This window comes from Lontra canadensis, unplaced genomic scaffold, assembly GCF_010015895.1.
Source record: "Lontra canadensis isolate GAN:19392208 unplaced genomic scaffold, GSC_riverotter_1.0 scaffold106, whole genome shotgun sequence".
NCBI lineage: Eukaryota > Metazoa > Chordata > Mammalia > Carnivora > Mustelidae > Lontra > Lontra canadensis.
Window position 1 is genome coordinate 4,285,678 of NW_022631100.1, and position 24,668 is coordinate 4,310,345.

Below are 24,668 nucleotides of genomic sequence, written 5' to 3' on the forward strand. Positions count from 1 at the left end.
CTGCTACTCACTGATTGTATCACATGGGGCAGGTCACTTCCCCTCTCTCCCTGGGTCTCAGTTTTCTCATCTGTTGAGTGGACTTGATAATAGTTGGCGGTTGTGAAAACTAAATGAGTCAGTAGACGGTAGACGTAGAGCTTCTCGGAGCTGAGCCTGGCCCTTCCTGTTAGTCCTTATTATCTGACTCCAAACAAACAGGCTGGTCCGAAGGAACATCCCTCAGCTCCTGAGCTCATAATGATTTTGTTTGTCTTTTTAGAACTGGGATGGTTCTGAAGTCATGACTTTGACTATATGGGTCTCCTTTAAAAAGCGTTTCCTCCACCCCTCCTTCTCTAGTTTTCTTATAGTAAGAAGATTCTTTCTAAATTGTTCCACTTATCATTCTTTCTTTTTTTTAAAGATTTTTTTTATTTATTTGGCAGGCAGAGATCACAAGTAGGCAGAGAGGCAGACAGGAGAGAGAGAGAGAGAGAGAGGGAGAGAGAGGAGGAAGCAGGCTCCCTGCTGAGCAGAGATCCTGATGCAGGGCTCGATCTCAGGACCCTGGGATCATGACCTGAGCTGAAGGCAGAGGCTTTAACCCACTGAGCCACCCAGGTGCCCCTATCATTCTTTTTCAAAGCAACCATTTCAGAATTAAAATACATACAGGGGTCCGTCAGAAGCAGCATTATGAGGACTTGGATACAGTCTATTTGCCCTCCCTCCCCTGGGCAGAGCAGGACACGAGCCTCTTTCCTCACCCCCACACTACACCGTCCTTCCTCTCCTTGCTCTTTCTTTCCTTCTGCCAGTGGATTAGTGAGCTCCTAGCATGCATTGTTCCTGTCCTAGACACTACAGACCCAGTCAGGCGTGACACAGATGTGGTCAAACTACTTACGGGGCGAAGGTAGACAACAAACAAGGGCACAAACAAATAAACCGAGCTGTGTTGTTAGTGCTCTAAGGAATTAACTGGTTGGCCCATGTGGACATGACTTTGAACGGAGGTCCGAGGAAAGGCGGGGATCCAGCTGTCTGCAGAGGGCCTTCCAGGGGTCAGGACAGCAGGGAAAGTCTCCGAAGGGAGAAAGAGCTAGGCCGACCCTAGGAGAGGAGGTGGCCAGGGCCTGGGAGCCTGTGAGCCTGGGTCCAGGAGTCCAAGGTGAAGCGTGGTTTAAGCTGGGCAGCTCTGGCTGTGAGTACGGAGGGCAGAGAGCAGTCGGAGAGGCAAAGAAGGGGGTCTGGGAAGTACAGAGGCCCTTTTCTTTGTCCCCATTGCGATCATATTTGTCCAAGCCCTCAGACTGGCTCCTGGTTCCTCCTTCCTATAATTCACCTTTCTGAAGTCTGCAAGTGGTCACGTGCCCAGCCTCTCTTCAGCTCTTCCTCTCTTACCTGATAATCACAGCTCCTTAGCAAGGAGGACAAATCCCTCATGAGCTGGTCCCTCCTATCATCCCAGCCTCATCTCCCACCACCACCCTTATGACCACATCTTCGTTCCTGCTCTCTTCCTTTGTCATGCGGTGACACACACCGTTCCATCTGCCTGGAACGTCTTCTCACCTTCTTCCCTCGGCCCATGCACGGGAGAACCACGTCCCTCATCCTCCTCTGGGAGGTCTTCTGGGACTCTCAGCGCCCCCCACACCTAAGCTGCCCCACATCGTTTTCTTTCTCTTCTGAGCTCTCACGGAGCCACTAACCTCCCACAGTCCTTATCTTACTGTATTACAGTGATGTGTTTTCTCTGAAAAATGATAAGAATACAGAAAAGTACAAAAAGTCATCTATATGAGTATTTTCTCTCCATACATTAATATATACAGGACTTGCTGACTTGTTTCTCTCGCCCTCAGCTGCAAGATCCTACATGCCAGTGATTCGTACTCCTCTGTTCAATGTGACACCCTCATTCAATGCCTGTCCCCCAACAGGTGCTAATTCATAGCTGATGAAGGGATGGTTTCTTTCCGTCTCAGACCAAGCAGAAGACTGTACACTCGGTTCCCCCAGTTAAGGGTGGAATGGTCTCACTTCCCCCACATTTTTATGTTGAAGTCCTAGCCCCCAGTACCTCAGAATGTGACCTTACTTGGACTCAGTGTTGTTGCTGATGTGATTAGTTAAGATGAGATCATGCTGGAGCGAAGAGAGCCCGTAATCTAGTATGACCAATGTCTTTCATAGAAAGGGAGGTTTGGACGTTGAGATAGACATGCACAGAGGGAAGACCATGGGAAGAGACAGAGGGAGAGGATGGCCTTTTACAAGCCAAGGAGAGAGGCCTGGAACAGATCCTTCCTTCATGGCCTTCAGAAGCACCTGACCTTGGTTTCAGATTGCTAACCTCCAGAACAATGCGAGACAGATCCAGTTTGGCTCTTTAGGCCACCCAGCTTGTGTTTGGCTATGGAAGCCCAAGGAAATTAGGAGGTCCCTTTTGCTTCAACCCCATCCCCACCTCATCCGTGGGTCCTATCAGCTCTGTCTCCAAAATAAACCCCCAATCCATTCATGCCTCTCCATTCCAAGGCTAGGTCACCATCATCTCTCACCCGGATTACCAAGACACTTCCCCCACCAGTACCTGCTTCTCTGTTTCCCTCTCCATGGGCTGTTCTCCCGGCACAAGCTAGGCAATGTTGTCCCCACCCCCACCCCTCCACACCCCGCCACTCCCCGCTGCATGGCTTCCTGAGACCTGTAGAGTGAAGTCCAAACTCTTCCCAGATCCCACAAGTGCCTCCTTCATCTAATCTCATCTTGCTCCCCTTTCTCACTCACTGTGTCCTGGACACATCTGACTTCAGGACTGCCCACCCCCTTGGGACCTTCTGCGCCTCTTTGGTACGCTGACTCTCAGATCTTCACGTGACTGACCACTTCATAACAGTCAGGGCTCAGCTCAGATGCATTTCTACCTAAATGGAACCTCACCAGGAGGCATTTTTGACTAAGAAGCCCAGCCTCCAGTCCACCTCTCCCACATCATCCTGTCTTAACCTTTGTAGTGTTTTCCACCCTTACATTTCCCACTCAAACAGAATATTCCGGTAACTTCAGTTTGCACATGTATTGACTGTCTTCCTGCATGGGAGCTGAGCTCCATGAGAACACAGCCCTGACCTGTCTCATTCCATTTGGATGTCCAGAGTTTGCATTATAGTTGGATCAACGAAGGAAGTCACGCCACCTAACCCGAGGGTCCCGAAGGAGAAGAGATCTCGAGAAAATGTGGATCAGTCAGCCAAGGTCATTAGGGAGAGAGAGCTGGGGCCAGGAAGAGCACAGAAACGTGACCATCAGTCACATCTGTGGCCGGACTTTGATGACAATGACCTGTCATTTAGCCCACGGTCCAGCCACATCCTCCAGCCAACTCACTCATTTCAGGTGGAAATAATGATCAAGAAAATTCCATATCGTTGAAAGCAGTAGGGAGTAGGGGGTGTGATTTATCAACTCCCACATTATCACCTACCTTCCTTTTGCTCAGTTATAAAGAGCTCATTGTAGCTGGGACTTTCTGATAACAAGGGATCTTTTCCTAATTACTATATGCTCTATTTCAGGTTCAGCAGAAAAGAAAATTAAAAAGCTCCATTTCACTCCAGGTTCAAGTGAGTCAATCTTTCAATCAATCAAGTATTAATTAAGCTATGCCAGGAAATACAGGGGAGGTAGAAGACATCTTCGCTCTACTCGAAGATGATCCCAGGGAAATAATTAGAAAATAATTTAAGAACAAAGAAAAGAGTTTAAAAAGGTTTCCATTTGGGCTTTCTCTGGCTTTCTGTGATGGAACGCCTGGAATCGCTATCCCCTTTCTTCCCCTTTGCGCCTTCTCGTCCCTCTTTTTGTCTCTTCTCATCCCTAATTACACTGTCTCCAAAGGGTCCGTGCTGTACACTCATGATTAACCTTTTTCAGTCACCCCTTAGAATTAGACATGCTGTCTCTCTGATTCTCTGAAAATTCCAACAGTGCTCTGAATATCACCTCTGCAACCTGTTAGCAGGTAAACAAATTCCTCTTGTTCATGTCCTTGAGATCATATGGAAATTTCCTGATGTTCCTACTCCTAAACTAGAAAATGTCCAGTAAAGAACTCTGCCTCCTCTGCTCACACTGGTGGGGAGTCTGGGCAACGTTCACTTAAACATTCTGAGTTTAGAATTTTTCTTCTGTAAACAGAGATATTAGCACATTTCTCAGAGGGTTAGGCATTTTTATCCACTGTACCTCACTGTTTTCTCCTCAGTACCTGGTACAGTGCCCGGTCTAAGGCGGGTCGACAAGAAGTACTTGTGGGGTGGATGGAGGGGTGAATGAATGCATCGCTAGGGGCAAAAAGAAAGAACGTGCGCCAAGCATCTGACCTAAGTGTATTTCACACAGCGGGGACCTTCAAGATTTTATTTATTTGAGAGAGAAAGAGAGACAGAGAGAGAAAGAGCATGAGAAGGGGGAAGGGCAGAGGCAGAGGGAGAACCAGACTCCCCACTGGGCAAGGAGCCCAACTCAGGGCTCGATTCCAGGACCCTGAGATCATGACTTGCGCCGAAGGCAGACCCTTAACCGACCGAGCCACCCAGGTATCCGTGTTTTAATCAGATTTTGATCAGTTTTTCCCTGAACTGGTTTAAGAAGTGAGTTAGCCAACTCCTGAGGAATCAGGGCAGACGTGTTTGCCTTCCTCCTGTTTTCTTGCTAACTTAATTTCTGCTCCTTTCCAGCTGCGTCTCCCTCTTTCAGCCCTTCTGACCTCCAGGATCTAGTTTCTCAGGGGTACCTTGTTTTGTCTGCTACGATCCACTTTCTCCTCCCCGTTCAGCTAGAATGCTCATTTGTTTTCTTTGACTGGCCTCTTTTGACACAGATACTTCAGGAGGCAAAGCCTCAAAACAGAAGGTTGGCAAAATGTCTTATCACCTTTCACAGACACAGGGAAAAATCTGCCAAATCAAAAAGTTACCATCTGTTGCATTCTAAGTGCCCCAGCTCTGTGCGTGGCGTCAAGGCTTCACAGACGTGGCCTGGTTCAACAGCTCAGGAGGTGGGTCTTTTTTATCCCCGTTACACAGAGGAGGAAACTGAGTCCATTGGAGATTAAGTAATTTGCCCGATGCTGCAGAGCTACTAACGTCAGAAGAGGTTTGACCGCCGTCTGATCAGAGTTGGAGGATCCTGCGGTGACCCCGACGCTTGTTACCCAGCTGCCATGCTCAGGAAACTGTGCTCCATCTCCAGACCCTCTCTTCTCAGACGATGTGGGTGTTGACTGCATCCGTCACCCACCAAACATCTGAGAGCCACATCCTAGGGATACCCTCTTGACTAATGAAGGTGTCTTCTGTGACCTCAAGGAGCTGATTTTTTTTAAAATTTTATTTATTTATTTGTCAGAGAGAGTGAGCACAGGCAGACAGAGTGGCAGGCAGAGGCAGAGGGAGAAGCAGGCTCCCCGCTGAGCAAGGAGCCTGATGTGGGACTCGATCCCAGGATGCTGGGATCATGACCTGAGCCAAAGGCAGCGGCTGCTTAACCAACTGAGCCACCCAGGCGTCCCAAGGAGCTGATGTTTTAATAGGACCACAAACGTAAGAAAAGAAATACAGTATCACATATGACAGCAGGTGTCAGGAACCCAGAGGCAGAAAATCCCAGAAGTCACGGATCCCAGAAAATCCCAGAAATCCCAGAAAATCCCTGTGACTGACCACTGACAGTCCAAGAGCTATTTCCAACCCATAGGCACTTTTATTTATTTTATTTTACTACGTTATTTTTTTCCCTCCTCTAACTTCATGTAAAATTATTAATTTTTAGCTAGCCCCCAAATTTGGCTACCAACCCGCAGTCTGCTGGGGCTTTAGAAGGGCCTGCATTCCCTCCTTAACCCTCATCCCACACCCTGTCCCCACCCTGCCAGGCTCACCCGGTCCTGTCCCCTACCTTGTACCTGGAGACACTGAAAGCCCGCAGCCCATGGATTACAAACGCCCTGGGCAGTAAGGGACTGCATTCCCTTTGTGCTGATAATGTATGTTGGGGAGAGCAAGGCCCTCCTTCTGAGGGGCTTGAAAAGGAGAAATGAGGACAAAAATCAAAAGGCAAGCCGAACTCGCCAGCCACCTCCAGAATCTTGATCTTTGGCTGATCAGACACATAGTAAGGATCTGGGATGTCTGCAAGACAGATGAATGAGGATCAAAATGTCCAGAACACAATACAAAAAGCTAGCAGAGGGGTGCAGCACAGATAATATGGAGTTTGGAGTCAGAGGATCCAGTTCCAGTCCCTGCTTGGTTGTCCTCCAACCCTCTGACCTTGGGCAAACCCGGCAAGCTGGCTGAGCCCTCTCCTGGTCTGAGAAAGGAGGCCATTCGCTGCCCCAGATATCTCTCAAGATTGTTGTGAAGAACGGCAAGACAAGAAAGATCACCCAGAAGGGAAAATTGTGACCGAAATGCAAGGTAGTAGAGTTAGAGGATTGCGCTGGAAAACCGAATTAAAGCTACAATTAGAACCCTGAGCTTCTCCGATGGATGGGGCACCCTCCAAACCCCCGAATCCCCCACCCTATCCTCTATGAATCAGTCATTAGGGGCTCGGTTTCCAGTTTGGAGAATTTCTGGGCGCACACACTGACACCACTCACATTCGTGTTTGCTGCCCTCTATATATGATCAACCACATCCTGGTATTAGTGCTAATAAACCCGTAGCCATGGTTACCGTGAATTACCTGGCTTACAACAGCTCTCATTTTCCCTTTTCCAAACTATTTGGTCAAACATTTCAGAGCCAGATTTTGCGGGTGTGGTGAAGCGCCCGGGCGCCGCTTTATTTTTGGAAAGTGTGAGCTTGGGGTCTGAGGTCATCTTTAAGTAGGGAGGCGGTGGGGAGGGGCGGTGCCTTCCCTGGTCCTCAAATAAAGGGAGCGCTCTGTGGCTAACCCCGCAGGACGCACACTTAAGTCTGCAAACGTCACCTCCTCTCAGAGAGAAAGAGCGTTTTCTGGGAAAGCACGAAGACAATCAAGCACTTGTCTGACTCGGGGTCTCCCACACCGGTGGTCATTAAAAAATAGGCCTTAAACTGGAAGTCGCGTAATTCTCCTTAATATTAGAGAACTGCGCGTTCTCACATTTCGCAGCCATGGCCCAGTGACTGACTGATTGATTTTTCTCAGTGGTGGTGGAAGAGAAGTTTACAGGCTGAAATAGTTGAAAACCAATGGGGCGGCACAGATATACAATTATGCCACTGAAAAGCAATACCGATGTGATTTTCCTTTCTTTTCCATCTCCTCCTTTCCTTTGATGTTCACTAAATTTTAGGGCAATGACAGGTGAAAAGCTACCTTGCCATAAGATTAAGGCTGAAAACATAAAGGCCGAATCGTAGAGGGAGGAAGCAGAAATACTCTCATTCCAGGCATAACTCACCCCTGCGGAATGCATGGTGTGGGATATCTCTGACTCTCCAGGCTTTGGGCCCCAGGCTCCAGCAGGGTTGGGGGGCGGGGGTGCGTGCGAGGAGGAGTGCGCGCTCCAGGACCATGGACCCTCACTTCCTGTCTGCATGGGTTTCCATCTGCATCCCCAATGTCATATGGAGAGTTTTGTGGTTTTTCTTTCCTTTTCTTTTCTTTCCTTTTTTTTTTTTAAACAGTTTTGGTAAATAATGGTGGGTGAATGTGGAGGACATACAAGTCAGTCTAGGGACAGTGCCCTGTTCCTTTGATACATTGTCTCAGTCAGTCTCATCAAACGAGGCTTAGGGGCCTTCCTGCAAAGAGCTTGTTCTTCCTAAACTCCTGTTACGGAGAAATTGTGGAAGTGACTGTGGCTTCGCCGCACCCATAATCCTCTGCCTCGTGCCCCGAATGTGTTCCCTTGGCCCCTGAAATGCCCTTCTTATAGGTACTGCAAATACGTGATTTGGGAGTAAGGGTGTGAGAAACTGCTTAGGCTGGGGCTTGTCCTGGGAAGGGGGGTGTGGGTAGACAGCACTACACACACACACACACACACACACACACACACACCCCCTTCCCTCAACCCCCACTCCTCCCCCTCCACCACCTCTGCTCCATCCTTGCCTGGAGACCTCAGAGCTTTATGGAAGACCCTCTAGAAAGCACAAGGGGCGTCTGGGAGTGCAAGGAGGGTGGGCGAGGCTGGGGAGCTCAGACCTTGGCTCCGAGCTCTCCATGGGTGGCCCCAGGGCTGGGCTGTTGGCAGGCTCCACACCAGCTTTTTGGTTTTATCTCCCATAAGCAGCCCAGAATAATTATTTATTTATTTATTTATTTTTAAAACTCAGACCAACTCAGTATCAGGGTCTTGAAGAAGTAGGACATTGTATGGAAACAGTTTGATAGAGCAAAGGGTCTGAAGGTGTGGCCGTGCCTCTGCTGGTAAGAAGGGGGGCCGGTGTCCCAGGGTTGGGGGCTGGCTTACAGCAGCCACACAGGGAGGAGGCGTCCTTGTAGGGTCCTCATAGGGGAGGCAGTTCTGCCCCTCAGGAGAGAGCCTCTGGGGCTCCAATTCTGGCTTTGGTCTGGTTTTGTTTGTTTATTTATGCTCCTGTAGGTTTTCATCGGAGCTAAATTCTTGGCTGAAAGACAGAGAGCTGTGACTGAAGGGGAATATCAGAGACTGTGGGAGAAGTCAGCTCAAACTCTCACTTGCGACTTAGTGTGCATCCTTGGGAAGGTCATTTAGTCGCTTTGGGCCTCAGTTTCTCCATCTCTCAAATGGGGGGAAAATCTGGACAAATACTCAAGAAAGTGCTAAGATGTGTTGCCTGGATGGAAGGACACTGGGGACAGGGCTGGGCGAGTGCCTTTGTCTCATTCCTCTGAAGGTCCCATCACACAGACATACCTCCTGGGGAAACAAATAAGTCATAGTGAGCTGCCTCACAGAGTCCTTGGGTCAAAATGGAGTGTACGTGAGCTCACTCCCAGGCTGTTAGGAGCTGTACAGATACCCAGAGCCATAATCGGTATCATTCCTGGCAGATGCTAGGACACGTCAAAAAAAAAGGCCACGCCTCAATTCTTCCAGGTTGTCAAAGTGGCCTGAAATTCTTGGGACATTGGCTCCCATGCTGGGAGGTCTTCCTGTCTCCACCCCAGTCTGGATGGACGGACCCCACCCCCACCGCTACCCCACCTGGCTGTGCAGAGGTGCTGGGCAACCTGGATCTCCTTTTTGCCCAAATGACCCCTGGTTTTCAAGGGCTAGCCGAGCATGTCCTCCCCGCTAAGCAAGTTCTGACAAGCACATTCCATCCTTTGCCAGGGGGCCTTGGGGCCCGGGCTGCTTGGTGAGAGCAGAGGGAGTGCTACCTGCATCTGTGCCTGCCCTTGGATTGACCTGGGGGTGGGGTGGGGGAAGAGGTTTGGATGGAATGTGTGTGAGTCTCCCTTGGGTTGTTGACAGGGTCACCATAAGACCAGCAATGTTGCAGGCGTCTCGTTCTTTGTATCTGAAGACGCCGGCAGAACTTACAGCAACTATTTCCATCAATAAAATCTGCCATTTGAATTACTCTTCCTGAAGTTGCATGTGGATTTCATTTCAAGAAATGTTAGTTAAGAAACTACTATGTGATCCACTCAGGGCTGGAGGAGCACAGAGGTGTATGGAGGTCCCGACCCTGGGAGAGGTCAGGGAACAGAGACCGTGCAGGTCCCTGCACAACCCCCCCTCAACTGTGAGCACCCCCCATTGCAGTTGGGAAGGTAATAACCGCTCTGACTTCCTGCCCCCTCAGCCTCGCTCTGAAAGTCAAACAATAATATGCATAGTTCTTTTATAAACTGAAAATGCTCTTCCAAGTTTTAATTTTCAAATATAATAAAGGCAGTTAGAGGCTAAAGTAAATATCAGAAAATGCCAAAGTGTACACACCATTAGGAGGGAGAGGGATCAATGCTGGCTTGGGTCGAAAGCGGGAGGTCCCCTGCACCCTGGGGTGGGAGGCTGTTCTGACTCCTGCGAGGACGGGATATCCTCGTCACAGGGAGGTCGGTCGGTTGGGTGGGGAAAGGGAAGTTGGGGTGAGCTGGCCAGGAGGGGGAGCAAGGGTACAGGTGAGAGGCCCCCACACACAGAAACCCCCTGAGGAAGAGTGGGGAAACAAGGTGGTTCAGGCAGGGTTGGGGGAACTGCAGAGGGCTTTGAAGCTGAACCCAATTTCGCTGTCACGGGTGCCAGGGAGGCCCTGAAAGTTGGGGAGACACGACAGAATCAGGGTTTCAGAGGCCCTGGACTCTTACCCCAAACCCTCTGGTCATCCGAAGTGTGCGGTGGCCGGAGTCGGGGACGGTGCAGGAGTCAGACCCCACTCCTGGGCTCACGGACAGTCTGCCCTTTCCAGCCAGGCTCAGTAATCACCAACATTACAATTAAACACAAAGTTTTATTAATAGCCTACTTTCCTTGCACAAAATCTGATTATGAACTGAAATGAAATATCACCAAACCCATCGGAAAGAAACTACAATTTATCTCGTGATCCCTTGGGAATGTGGGTGGTGGGGATAAAACCCTAATGCGCTCGCTTTTGGAGTCTGAGAACTGATGCCCCGATGGGCTTGTGTTTATTTATGACTGGGGGAAGTCCTATCAAAGACCTTGCACTTAGAATTCGTTTTAATTTCTTAAGGGCTTCTGCAAACATTTCTTTACTCAACCTACAGTAATGTAAGGAGAGGAGGAATTTCTTGCCCTATTTCACAGATGAATGAACCCAGGAGCAGAAATTTGTTGAAAATTGCAAAGCTGGTTAGGGGCCAAGGGCAGACAGGGTTGCAGTCTTCTGGTTTCCCAGGGTGATGTTGTCCGCCCTGCACTAAGTCCTATGAAGCCATGAGAGCGGGGCAAATGATGGTGACGTGTCATCTTTTCAGTTTACTTTCTGACTCCCTGAGCTCTGTGGTCCCTCTCTTGCTTTGGGACCCCAAAAAGCTTCTCCCTCTAGAGCCCCCAGTGCTCCCCCAATCCCACTTCAGCCACTACCACCAAATCTCTGGGCTTCTATTCACTGGAGTCTCAGAGAAATATGGTCCCAGCACCCCAACTGTCCTCATACCGCTAACCATAGCCCGTACCTGTTTTTGGCTAATGGTAGATTTAATCATCTGTCTTCCTTTCTAGACAGAATCTATTTCTATTGTGGCATCTGAGACATGTTTGCTCTTGGAAAATATTTGCCGAATTAATGAATGGGCATTTTTATAGGTGAGAAAACAGACTCACTGGATTAAACACCCAAGGTCTCATAGATGATCAAGGATGATGTGGTTGGTCATTTTTCTTCCCCCAAATATCCAGTGCACGTTCCTCTCTGCCATGCTGGTTTCTGGGTTCACACACAGCACTGTGGTCAGAAGGAAGAAGATACTCGGAAGAAAATCCACCAACTGGATTTTCGATAATCTGGGTCTGGAACAGGGTTTCAACGGGAGCTCAGAGTGCTTACGTGCCAGATGCTTTGGACATTCTAGAGTATCGGCAGGCTCTGCAGGCCTCTTTGGGTGACTGGCTATTTCTGAATGTCCAGCTGGGCTATCAGTGCCAAGAAACAAGATGACAGCAGTGATCGGTGGGCTCAAATGGAGATTGCACTTGACCTCACAGGGTGCCATATTGAATGTTACGACCTACCACCGTGTTCTTGAAAAGCCCTGGTTAGATGTCTTTCTGACACACTTTGGTGTACATGACTTGTACATTTCATCTGGCAATTTCTGGTTGCCAGGCTGACGGAGGAGAGAGGATGTGTGTGTGTAGCACTCTCAATGTACATCTCTGTGATTACTGCAAAAGGCGCCCCCTGCTTCTTCCTAGAGGGAGCGACTCCCCTTGCTAGCTCTCTCCTTCCTTCCCCGAGCCTGCGTTGTTGACACAATTGGGGCTGAAGGGACCAAGACCTGCCATCTTCACTCTCCAGAGTAGAGCAGCAGATTGAATTCACCCCACGTATGTCTGGTAGCTACCCTGTGCACGAGGACCTTCTCCCTTTCTAGGCTTTTCCAGACAACGCTGCCTCCTAAGAAGCAGAAACCTGCTAACTACCTGGGTAAGGAATTCCAAGCTGAACTAAAGATGTAGACCGTGGACTTCAGGAATTTACTTCTTGTTGGGGAAACAGAGGAACATAGAAGAAGAACCACGAAGCAGGACAAGTTAAAATCCGCAGGGAAAGGCAAACGAGTGGTTATGGAAGCAGCAGCAAGGAGGAAGCTGTCAATTCCATGAGAGATCCCCGCAAGGCTCCAAGGAAGGTGTGATTGGGCTTGGCATCTGCCCAGAGAGCAGGATGGTTAAATGTAGTGAGGCTGGGAATAAAGGCATTCCAGCAGCTCGAGAAAGCACAGCTGGCTCAGACAAAGAATCCAATCAAGGTGGCCCAGATCTGGCGCCTTCCAACGTCCTACTGTTACCATGGCAACACACAAACACCTCACTCCAGCCCGGCCCGCCCTTAGCCTGTCTCCAAGCCCCAGACTCTAACCCTGCCAATCCAGTGAGCAGCCCGGCCTACGGCCCCAGGGCAAGGGTTCCTCTGGGTTGTGGCTCGAGAAGGAGGCCTGCTACAGGGAAACTTTCTCTCCTGTCCCAGGCCACCTCACCTCTTCTGACTTGAAGGCCCAAGGTCAGGGCTGAGAGTGGCTGGTGATGCGTGGGGCCCAAAGCCCTTCAGATGGTGTTTTCCGTGGCCAACCTTGAAGGCAGATTATTGTGTGAGGAAACTTGAGGAGGCTAGTGAGTTTCGGCCCCCTTCTCTCCTGGCTCCAGCCACAATGTATTCCTTTCTGTATTCTTAAATGTGGTACTAATCCTGATTTCAAATCTGGGGTCACAAGCGTAACTAAAGCTGGTTCCAGTTGGCACAAGTTCAAAGGCATCTTTCTCTCTCTCTGCACGCACACACACACACACACACACACACACACTCAGTAGCTAGCCCACCCATGGAACAATACTGCTAACGTTTAGCACAAGGTCTGTGGAAACCAAACAAGATGTCCACCCAAGAGGGGCAAGACCTACCTCAGAGGCTGAGAACTGAAAGCCCATGAGGTAGACATGACCGGTGACCAGTGGCCAGATTGTGTTTGATCTGTGGCTCTCTGGTTCCACAGCACATCCTCTCCATACCCCCACGCCTCCTGCAGTACTATTTTAGGGACACCAGCGGGGGTTGAAGCCGGCCCCTCCTCCATTCAATGGCTGCCTCACCTCAGAAATTGTTTCTCAACGGTAAAATGAGGGTAAGGAGAGCCGTGGCATCACAGGACTGCTGTGGAAATCAGAGGAACTAAATAATTTGTATAATGCGGCAAAACCGTGCCTGGCACAAAGTAGATGTTCAATAAATGTTAGGTTCACCAGGCCTCTGGGGCATCCGTCAAGGAGGGCTCTGGCTTGTGGAACCCCAGCAAGGACGGGCCTTGTGCAGACCCTGGTGGCTGGGAGTGAGAGAAGGAGGATTTGGTGGCCTAGGGGCTTTCTCTGGAATCATGGTTTATAGAGAGATTACCAGAGCTGAAAATTTCATCCCCCTTCTCCTGCCTCCCCTCCCTGACGAGGGGGAGATTACCAGGGAGGTCAGGCACAGAAGCTGTGCCACGCCTACTGTCCCACTTGCCTGGAAGCTACCGGAGAGCTTCTCCTCCAGGAATCCCCCTTGCTTCTCATTGGCACATTGTAGATGCTCAACCCTGAGCCTGCCTAGCTCACATGTGCTTTCTAGAGGCCTCTGCCAGACCAGGTCGCAGGTGGTATAACAGGTCAGGCTACAGCAGGTGGAGGCGTCCAGGACCCCTGGGCAGAACAAGAAGGTCTTGCTGTGGGTCGTGTTTCCACACTTGGGGTGGAGCCCAGAGGAACAGTTTATGGTTAGGCCAGTGGGTCAGAGCCTGGAGAGGCCGCTGACCCGAGGACCCGGGCATCGGGGATGTTGAGAGTGGCACAGTCCGGAACCTGGGTGGTGGCCCTTGTAAGCTGAGATCCCAGGAAACTCTCACCCCAGGGAAGAGGCTGTTGCTCAGAGCCACGCATGCGAGGGCCCGGATTCGCTCCCAGGTGCTTACAGCCTCCCAGGTGGAAGGTGGGATCTCTGCCAGCCTGCTCTTCAGTTTTGTTTTTTAAATTCCCCGTGGCGTCTAGCGTCATGCCAGGCACACACGAAGTTTTTAAGAAATGTGTATGGAAAGGCAGCCGGAGTCACGTTGGGGCAGCTTCTGCCTTCTAGAGCGAGGCCTCCAGGCCTCCTAAGAATTTTTACAATTCTCCTTTTGCAAACAGGAGCAGGAGGTGACTGACCAAAGGCAAGCCAGATCGCACGGATGATCTCTGGTACCGACGGGCAAGAATTACCCGCTGGGAGACAGACCTTCCCATGAAGCTGCTGCTTCTTGTACCTGCTGGCTGAGGTGAACCCCAGACCCCGCACAGCCATCACCTAGGAGGCACTGAAGCAACCCATACCATCTTGAGATGGAAGGAGAAATTACACTTTTAGGAAGTGGTTTACCAGTTCATTTAGTTTCTTCCTCAGAATTCCATGCAACCCTAGAGTCTCCTGACCGGGGCATGCCAAGATCTCTTCATGATGCCCTTTGCACGACCTCCTGCCCCTCTCCCCAGCCTTCTTCCCCTGCTTCTCCTGTCTTCTCGTGAGTGGACACGGAGCCTGTGCAGATGCAGAGAGAACCACAAAAGCCATTCTAGGCCTTTCTTCATCTTCTTCCCCTGATCCCCAGGCCATATTGAATTGAGAAAGCCTGTGAGACAAAACGTAGGCCCGAGGTATAGGAGTCACATAACAGTGTGACAGGGGTTAGAAGCTCTTCCTGCAGAAGCACTCGTGTCTGTTAGCATGTGTTTAATGAGCAGCTACCATGTGCCAGGCCCTGCGCCCTAGGAACATAATCACCAGAGGCTGGCACCGAAGGGGGATGGGGGAGAGCCAAACCGTACCAGGGTCAGAAATGTTTCCACATAAACTAATACACTTCGATTTTATCTCCTCTGGGAAGTCTGTCACCCGGAGCTGGGCTGAATGGTCCTCCTTTGGTCCCGGAGTCCCTGTTGTGACACCTCTCACGGCATCTATTACACTGTATTCTAATTGCCTCTTTATCCATCCGTCACGATAGACCATGAGCTCCTGATTCACTACTGGCAGGAAACCTGCAGTTTCTTTGTAGGAGAGGCTAATGGATAATCCTCTGGAGCCACAGGAAGAGCACTTAGCTCTTGGGAGAGAGCTCAGTTTTCTCATCTGTAAAATGGGCCTAACAGTGGAGCCGTCCTGAGCACTGAGTGAGAGGAAGTCAGCCGAGTCCTTCCCGCAATGCCCACCATGCCACAGACCGTGCTGCAGGGATGGTGTGGTTGTAAGCTCCGGCTTCCTCTTCAGTCACACCAAGAAGAGTTTATAGTTTATCCAAATATTTTCTTTCTCAAGCTCCAAATAACTCCATCTCTAGGACAACAAGGAGCAGGATTTGCAATCCCTCACTGAAGCACAACATCAAAGGCCACAAATTAAGAGGCTCGGGATGGGAAAGTATGCTTACTTAAGATGCTTGTTGCCATCAAGGAAGGATGATGATTAAAAATGCGGGAAGAGGAAAAAGAGTTTGGCAGTTCCTCAGAATGTTAAACATAAAATAACCATAGGATCCAATTCCACTCCCGGGTAGGTTACCCAGAACAACCGAAAACAGGTGCTCAAACAAATCCTCGTCCGGGGTTGCTCACAACGGCCAAGAAACAGAAACAACCTGAATGTGTCTCAACAGGTGACTAGACAAACTGATGGTTACACACGAAAGAATATTATTCATCCACGAAAAAGCACGGAACACCAACACAGGCTACAGCGTGGCTGAATCTGGAAAACATGCTAAGTGAAAGAAGCCAGACGTAAAGGCCACATACCGTACGATTTCACTTACATGAAATATCTAGAATAGATAACTGTAGAGAGATGGGATTCAGATCCATGGTTGCCAGGGGCTGGAAAGAGGGAGCATGGGGAGTACCTGTTGAATGGGGACAGGGGTTTATTTTGGAGTGATGGGAATGTTCTGGAACTAGACAGAGGTGGTGGTTACACAACATCACGAGTGTACTAAGTGCCATTGAACTGTTCACTTTAAAATGGTTAAGTTTGGGGCGCCTGGGTGGCTCAGTAGGTTAAGCGTGTGATTCTTGATTTCGGCTCTGGTCATTATCTCAGGGTCTTGAGATGGACCCCAGCGTCGGGCTCCACGCTCAGTGTGGGATCTGCTTAAGATTCTCCCTTTCTCTCTGCCCCTGCCCTCATGTGCATGCTCTCTTGCTCTCAAGAGAAAAAAAAAGAAAGAAGAGAAAGTTAAGTTTATGTAATGTGAACTTCACCTTCCAAAAAAAATTGTGGGAAGAGATCATGTAAAATTTCTTGAAAGCTAATAGACGGTAAATGGGAAAAAATGGTGGTGTTCTTTTTAGTAATTAAGAAGTATAAAAGAGCATGGATTCTTTCTAGTGTGTATTTATTCATTCACTGCAATACCAAATGTTGAATGACCACATATCTCAATGATTTCAGTATTTGTTATTGAAGCAATCATATTTTTTAAGCCACTGCAAATTTATTCCTGGAAAATGTCCATCAGGGACATCAGACCTCCTTCCCCATGCAGCACATGCTCTGTGACTGTGTCCTTTTCCCTCATCCCAGACAGAGTGGGGAGGGATGCAGTGTTTCCATCTGGAAGTGAGATAGTCTTTCCGTGGCCAGCTGTGAAAATCTGTGCAAACCCAGTAAAAAGCAGCTCTTCCTCAGAGATGTCAATAATATTCCCGTTCTAATCTACCAAGAGCACGATAGTTGGAGATCACCAAGTATCCTGAGGCACTCGGCACATTGTGGCCTCTTTTTTGAACCAGAGAAGGTGTTGGGCCAAATAGCCCCACAGGACGGGAACCGAGTTTCTCCTTCAGAAACCAGGAGAGCTCGGAGCAGGTCATGTCTGGATGGTGTGGGGTGCAAATGGGCTGCCCTTTCCCAGAGGCCGTTTCGTGATGGGATAGTGTGGGTCATCCTGGCAATGAGGCTGGAGCTTTTACTGTAGAGCTCTGCTGTGCAGTGCTGGTCATCACTGCTGAGCAGATGGCAGGCCTTGGGCGGGAGGGAAGGTTTGAGGTCACGAGTGGAAGGCAGAGAGAGAGGGGGGAGGGTGTAAACCTCAGTCATTTACAAGAAATGGGCTTGACAGATGGGGTAAGTCTGCATGGCTGGCCTTCAAAGTGGTGGGTTTCCTTTCAGCTTTGCCACTTTTCTGTCCCATAACGTTGAATAAACAATTCTGACGTGCTCATAAAGCAACCTGGTGGGGGAAGGGGGGCGGGGGGGCTGTCAGATTGCATGCCTCAAATTCTTAGCTCCACTGTTCAACGAACGACTCTCGAAAGCCTGGCATGCACACAAAAAGTGTGCGGGAACCAACAAATGGTTCCCTGTACATTTGTTCTCTCCCAGTCCCATGTCACCGGGAAGGGGACTTTGCCCACTGTGAGTGCCTGGGGGATTTTAGGCCACTGTGCGTGGGTGGCCCGATGGAGCCTCTAGGCTATGGCCAGGGCTTTTTGAGCAGAAGGGCTTCTGAAAGCCCATACTTTGTCCCCCTGGTGGAGCTACAGAAGGTGCCAGAATTAGGAAACCAGGACCAGAAGAATAGAGACTCAGGGCCTCACTTGGGTCGGGGAGAGAAAAGCAAGCTCCTGACTTGTACTAAACCATTCTCTTCTCTGTTTACGACAGCCAGAGTCACATGTCGTGCGGGTTAAGACACAGCATGCCCACTGTGTGTCTCCTGTGCCCATAACACGACAGCTAATGGAACTTCGCAGTTTCCACGGCTTCTTCCACTGACTTTAACCCCCAGCCTCTGCACCGACCTCAAAACCCGTGTCCTGTGTTCTCAGGACAATTTGAAGACTGAAAGTATTATAACACGCAACCATCCTTATTGCTGTTACATTTTTCCCCTCTCTCCTGCCAATTTTCTTTTAGGACTTGCTTGGAAAACTAAAGAAGCTCCTGATGGGCTTTTCTTAAGCCTAACCAGCTTTGAAATCAGGAGTGTGTTTGAGGCGAATAAAAGTCAACTGAAAAACATCCTAGGAGGAAGACACTGTAGACAGTTAAGAGCAAAGGCAAGCCTGCGATGGCTTAGAAACAATCTACCATTTGACCAAGAAATACAGCAATGATTAGGGTTTCTTTCATTTCTTAGCAACAAGCTCCATGAGGCAGCTTGCTTACGATTGTTGGGGTAAGTCTCTTGCCAGGGGCCAGGATTTGGTTTGGACACTGCCGTGGCCCCTTGGGAGTTGCCCCAAGAAAGAAATGTTGTGTTTGTGTGAGGTTCGTTTTGGAACTCAGCTACGTTGAGGTCCGCTCACGTTCCCAGGTGGTGTTCTGCTCAGATGGCTCAGGCCAATGCGGGTGGAAAAGTCAGAAACCTGAGCTGGTCTGTGGCCCTGGGGATCGCCCTTCAAAGAACTGGCTGTTGATTTTCCTCTTGCTGCCTGGAGAGGGGAAAAAAGTCTATCTGCCACTGTTTTCTCTCTCTTACAGTGCCTGGGATGAGTCCCTTGAACTCCCGTGATTCACCTGGAGCCTTTCTCATGGAATGCGGACATGTGAATCAGGATTTGATATTTAATGATGACCTGTCCACTCGTCTCAAAACCATCTTCCTGACAAGTTTAATAAAACATTAAAGGGGTTTCGGTTAATTTAGGCACCCAGTGCTATCTCCCTTTTAGAGGGGCATTTGGGCATTTTTATTTTTTTAAGATTTTATCTATTGATTTGAGAGAGAGAAGGAAGGGGGCAGAGGAGGAGGGAGAAGGAAAGGGAGAGAATCTCTAGCAGATGCCATGCTGAGCCTGGCTTGATCGCATGACCCTGAGACTGTGACCTGAAATGAAACCAAGAGTCAGACGTTTAACCTACTGAGCCACCCGGGTGCCCCAGTATTTGGAAATTTTGCGAAGTTTAAGGACAGAAGTTAAGGAAACAGAAGGGATCTGTGTGGCATGGAGACTGCCTTAAAGAGATCTGCCCCTTTCTCTGCAAGATCCGCTCCTGGTTTTCCATGGAGGCCACTGGGTGGGGAAAGCTCAGCCCTCAAGTGGAGTTTTTTCATGTTGCATCTCTGCCAGCTGTCTGAGTGCCTGTGTGTGTCCTCTTGAATGAGGTACACAAGGTCCAGGTGATAGAAACCCTAGAGAGTGTCTGCTATTCCTGAGCGGAGAGAGACAGAGCTTGGGTTGTGGTCCCTCCCCCGCCCCCCTTCACCAGCTGCGGAGCCAGGGACACACTTCAGCTCTCAAACCTGAGTCTGCTCATCTGTGAAGTGAGGGGCGGGGCTGGCTCATTTCTAAGTGTTTTTCCACTTGAAGTCTTTGAGCCTGTGGTTATTTCCTTTTGCTCATCAGCAGCCAGCCCTCATCAGAAGTCGGCTATATCGAAAGTTTGGGTGTCGGCGTCAAATTTGAGCTTCAAAGGGGTTGGACTAGGTCAGGCTTCCTTGGTTGGGACAGAAAAGGACCACAGCTCCACTCAAGTCATCAGCTGACGCTCAGATTCAAGGCCAGTGCTGGTTTACCCGGCACCTTGCTGATGATTAGGAAAACAGCACCCCCTCTGAGAGATCACTCAGTGCGACTGCAGTTGGGTCCCCGCGCTGACAGGTGCAATCCTGGCTCCCAGGAGTCCTTGTGCTGTGCTAGAGCTGCACAAACAGAGCAGTTACGTCCTTGGGCTCTGACTACTGAAGATCAGGAATAAAAGAAGTGGCCAGAAGAGATGCATGCCATCGATAAGACAGAAGGAGACTTTTACGATATAGTTAAAAAGCTGCACGTCTGGGCCTATGATACTCCCCAGATCCTACATGTACACAGTCCGTCTAGCTGGCAGCTTCAAGAGGAAAGATTAGTAATAATAACAAAACAACTTACATTTTTATAGAAACTTGCAGATTATGGGGCACATTACATGTATCTTTCTTTTTCAGTTTGGTTCTGATTCTAACTATTGCCCTGGAAAGTAACAATTACCGCCATTTTTAAAAAAGGATTTTTATTTACTTATTTGAGAGAAAGAGATCTAGAGAGAGCATGAGCAGGGGGTGGGGAAGAGGGAGAAGCAGGCTCTCCACTGAGCAGGGAGCCCAATGCTTGACTCCTGGGATTATGACCTGAGCCCAAGGCAGATGCTTAGCCGACTGAGCCACTCAGGCGCCCCCAATGTAACCCACGCGTGTCTAGTTCCAAGTTTGAGGGTTTTTTCCCCTTCCACACTGGGTCACATGATTTCCTGATCTGGGCCATGGCAGCCACGCCTTAAGTACTATTCTATGAGGGTTTAGAATCTGTCTGAGAAAGTTATCCTTCTTGTTCCAGCGATGGTAGGACTCTCCTATACAGATACGATTACTAGGCTTGGGGTATGAGTTCTGGGGAGGTCTTGGCGACTCTTGAATTTGAACTAAAGGACGCATTTCTCATGGGGTGAAGTGATTCCTGGAGACTCACTTGTTTGGTTAAAGGCATCCGTACTGCCTATGTGCCATTAACGCAGGATACTTGCCAACATATTAGGGATCCCCCTCAAGGCATCCTGGGAAGGCCTTGGAAGTCTAGAGAGTCACCATACAGTATGAAAATAATATCTCTAGGCCAATCAGTATTGGCCAAATCCAAGCCTCTTCAGTGTTAACATGGTCTCACTGGCAACGTTATTGACAGGCTCTTTGGTCACCTTCCACACTGCTTTTATGCATATCATTTGGGGCAGTTAAATGCGAGCCCCCTCCATTCTCCCTGAACTCCAGACCTGTATCTGTAGACCACCACCTACATGTGTCTACGCCTGGGCCTCTCCTGGTCACGTCTAACCTAAATGTGTGTAAAGTGTTCATCGATGCCTTTGCCCACAATCCACTTCCCAAGGCCACTGCTCCCTTAGTTCATACGATCTGCATTCGGGACATCACAGTGGATCCCCCCCACCCTCAGCTCCACACCTTATAATCATCCTCTGTTCCACTCACTCCCCCCTAACCACATTGACTTGGTCATGAGGCGTACTTTGACTCTACTTCCTAAACACCACTAACATCTATTCCCTTTCCTTCATTCCCACTGTCATGATCTTAGTTGAGGTCCTCCTTATCTCTGCTTTCCATATCTCCAAGCCAGCTGCCATCCTGGCCCTTAGTTCTCTCTCCAAACACAAACCTGACCACACCATTTCTCTGCTTGAACACCCAAAATGATTTCCTTAGTATAGTACTATGACCACAATTTCTTGCAGTTCTCTCACCGTATCCTTGACTTTGCATATACTCTTTCCTCTGCCTGAAATGCCCTTTCCCTAATCATTTCCAACATCTCACTCATCCATCATTCTTGCAGTGTTGACTTCCAGATAATTCCTGGGGGAGTTTATCACTCGCTCCTTTGGATCATTTCAGTGTCCCATAGCTACTGAAACTATAATGTGTATTCTGTGTGTGTGTTTTTTTTTTTAAGATTTATTTATTTATTTGAGAGAGAGAGAGAGAAAATGGGGGAGGGGCAGAGGGAGAGAGAGAATCCTGAAGTGGACTCCCTGCTGAGCATGGAGCCCAATGCAGGGATTGATCCCAGGACCCTGAGATCATGACCAGAGCCAAAATCAAGAGCCAGCCACTTAACGGACTGAGCCATCCAGGCACCCCAACTATAATGTGTATTATTCTGAACTATAGTTTGTTTCTGTATCTTGTGTCATTTATCAGATTGTGGGTCCTCAAAAGCAGAAACGATCTCATTATCTTTGGAGTCCAAGGACCTGGCATGCTGCCCAGCACACAGTAGGTATAGTAACTATTGTATGAATGGATGAAGTCAGTGACTTAACTTATTGCGTATTTATTATTCTCTAGAGTTTAGTTTTCATAGAAAAGGGCAGAAGTCATTCTTTCTTTATTCTACAGGCTAAATATTGACCAAGTACAGAGGCCGGAGAAACATTTGTTTTGTCCTGTATTTCTTTCCTAGATTGTATCTTGGGTGGGAATGGGGAGCCAGAATTTCAGAGGAAATGAAGGATTCAATCAGATTTCCCTGCACAGCTGCCTGGCTCGCCCAGCACTGGGCAAAAGGAAGGCACATCAGAGTAGGAGGATGATGGTAAGACCCTTGCTAACTTGACAAATGACACATCAGTGGTTCTTTTCAGACCTGTTCCTTATAGTGCAAGGCTCTCCCATTATTCATCCTTACTTTCAAATGAGGGTTCCTTAAAATTAGCTTCAGATTCTTACAAACTTTAGTTGAGTGAATGGAATGCAACTGCTTTGAAGGATGGGGTTTCTGAGGAAGGAGTGATCTTCTTTCCCCCTTCCTCATTGAACAGACTCGGTGGAGAAGTCCGGCCAGGTAGCTAGCATGTGGGCTGCCCGCAGTCTCCTCTCCGTGAAATGAGGACAGTGCACCTCGGGGTTGGTTTCCCTTTCGGTCAGGCAGGACACGTGTTCCTACTAGCTAACGTATATAGCTTATTTAACTCGATTATTACACAATGTATTCTGCGAAGCTCTTAAAAATACTAGGGAAACAGGTCTTTTTGTGTCCTCAATTCTACCTTCATGGGTGATCTGGGGGGCGGGGTGCTGGGAGTGGGACCATCTAGAGATTCAAAGAAATTAGGAAGCAATCTGTGTCACAGTAAATCCCCTGGAGGCTCAGAGGCTAGCAGGCAGGTTCCCATTCCACCTTTGGCTCCAGGCCATATTTTCGTTTCAGCTGGTTTCTTAGCCGAGTTGAAAATTTGGCTTCACTTAGAATAATTTAGAAACATCTAGGACTGAGATGCTTTTTAGTGGGTCTCAGGCCTTGACTTTTTCAGTAGCAAATAGAATGTCCCGCTGTCCCAAAGCACCTACAGGCCATATTGTCAACTGGACTAAGGGAACTCCACCCCAACTCCCCGACCCACGAGCCCGGTGGACTCAGCCCAGAAGCAGATGTCAGCCTGCAGAGCACCCTCCCAAAGAAGCCAAACAAACTAGAACCAGAGTCGTGAAGGGCCATGAGGCTATTTAGAAATGATCCTTAGATCTCACTTATCTCTGGGGCTGGTCAATCCTTATAAAGAACGAAAGTGAGCTGAAAGTTCCCTTCCAAACAGAGAGCAACTTAAACCACACACACACACACACACACACACACACACACACACTCAGGCACACACACCTAAAGCTATATTAACACACATGGCTAAAAGTGTAGTCAAACACACATATGCAGGTTAAAATGTATTCACACACACAGCCTGAGATATGTTAACACACACACACACACACACACACACACACACACACACACACACACACAGTCTGGAAACTCACCTTTCAGTCCCCCCGAGGGCTTCCTGCAGGCGCCCGGGGGAAAGGGGGTCTCCGTCTCCCGCGCGCGCGCGTGGCGGGTCTGACAGCGGCGGGGTCCCGGGTGAGGTCAAGGTCCCAGTGAGGAAGGCCGCCCCCCCCGCGGAGCCAGGTGCCGAGTGGAGGGGTCAGCGGGGGCCGGGCGCCGCGCGTACCTGCCGCTCGCCTGGAGGAAGGCACCCTCTGCGTTCTCTGCCCTCCCGCGGGCCACGCCTCGCATTTTTTGAGGTTTCACTCCAACTCCGTCCTGCCCCTGATGTCAGAGACACAACTTCCTGAATCCGACTCGCCCTCTCTCCCGCCGCCTGGGCTGGGCCCCAGCTCCCCTCCCGGGCCCACAAACCGCCGGTGCCCTTGGACTCGGCGCCCCCGCCCCGCCGCGCCCTCCTCCGGGACTCCCGCCGCCCTCCGCCCCTCCGCCCCCGCCCCCGCCCAGCCACCGCGGGCTGGTGCCCCACCAGGGCCGGAACACGCCTCCTGCGGGACCCGCGCTCTCCCCGCCCGCGGCGCCCGTCCTCAGTCCATTTCACAGACGCACCAAGTTCCCAGGGGCCTGGGACAATTCCGGGGCAACTCTGCTTAGGTGAAGACAACCCAGTGTTGTCTCAGAGAGCGGCCTTCTGGGCAGGAGGAGTGGAAGGCATGTGGGAGGGAGGCCCTGAGACAGATCGGGCGCCAGCTCAGTGCCGGCTCCCAAGCCCTATCTGGAGGAACGAAAACACCCAGCTGCCTCAGTCAACCGCTGGGTGCGGTTGGGGGTGGGGGTGTGTGTGCACACAGCCCTGGTGCTGCTCCCTGAAGGCTGTAAGGATAACCCTGTGCCTGGGTGGCTCAGTGGGTTAAAGCCTCTGCCTTCAGCTCAGGTCATGATCCCGGGGTCCTGGGATCGAGCCCCGCATTGGGCTCTCTGCTCAGCAGGGAGCCTGCTTCCTCCTTTCTCTCTCTGCCTGCCTCTCTGCCTACTTGTGATCTCTGTCAAATAAGTAGATAAAAATCTTAAAAAAAATAAAATAAAGGATAACCCTGCACCACCTGAGCTGTCTGAGCAGAGACCAAGGGGGAAACTGCCTGCAGAAAGTTCTCAGAGGTTCTTCTCTGTTCTCCTCAGCTGCCCTCCATTCGCTTTTTATTGATTTCTGTGGGTCCAGTTTGGA

General features: G+C 49.8%; 1 protein-coding gene across 3 annotated transcripts in view; it reads right to left on the reverse strand.

Annotated features, from left to right (window-relative positions):
• KIAA0040 (KIAA0040 ortholog) overlaps positions 1 to 23,899 on the reverse strand; it is a 37,816-nt gene extending 13,917 nt beyond the window's left edge. The window contains exons 1-2 of one of the 3 annotated variants that reach the window (XR_004380441.1): positions 23,479 to 23,899; positions 17,519 to 18,601 (exon numbers count right to left, since the gene is read on the reverse strand). The gene's annotated coding sequence lies outside the window, so the exon portion shown is untranslated. Of the gene's footprint in view, positions 1 to 17,518; positions 18,602 to 23,478 lie in introns of those variants that run through there. The other 2 variants (XR_004380440.1, XM_032838848.1) reach the window with 2 other exon arrangements.
• Between the last annotated feature and the right edge of the window lie 769 nt (positions 23,900 to 24,668).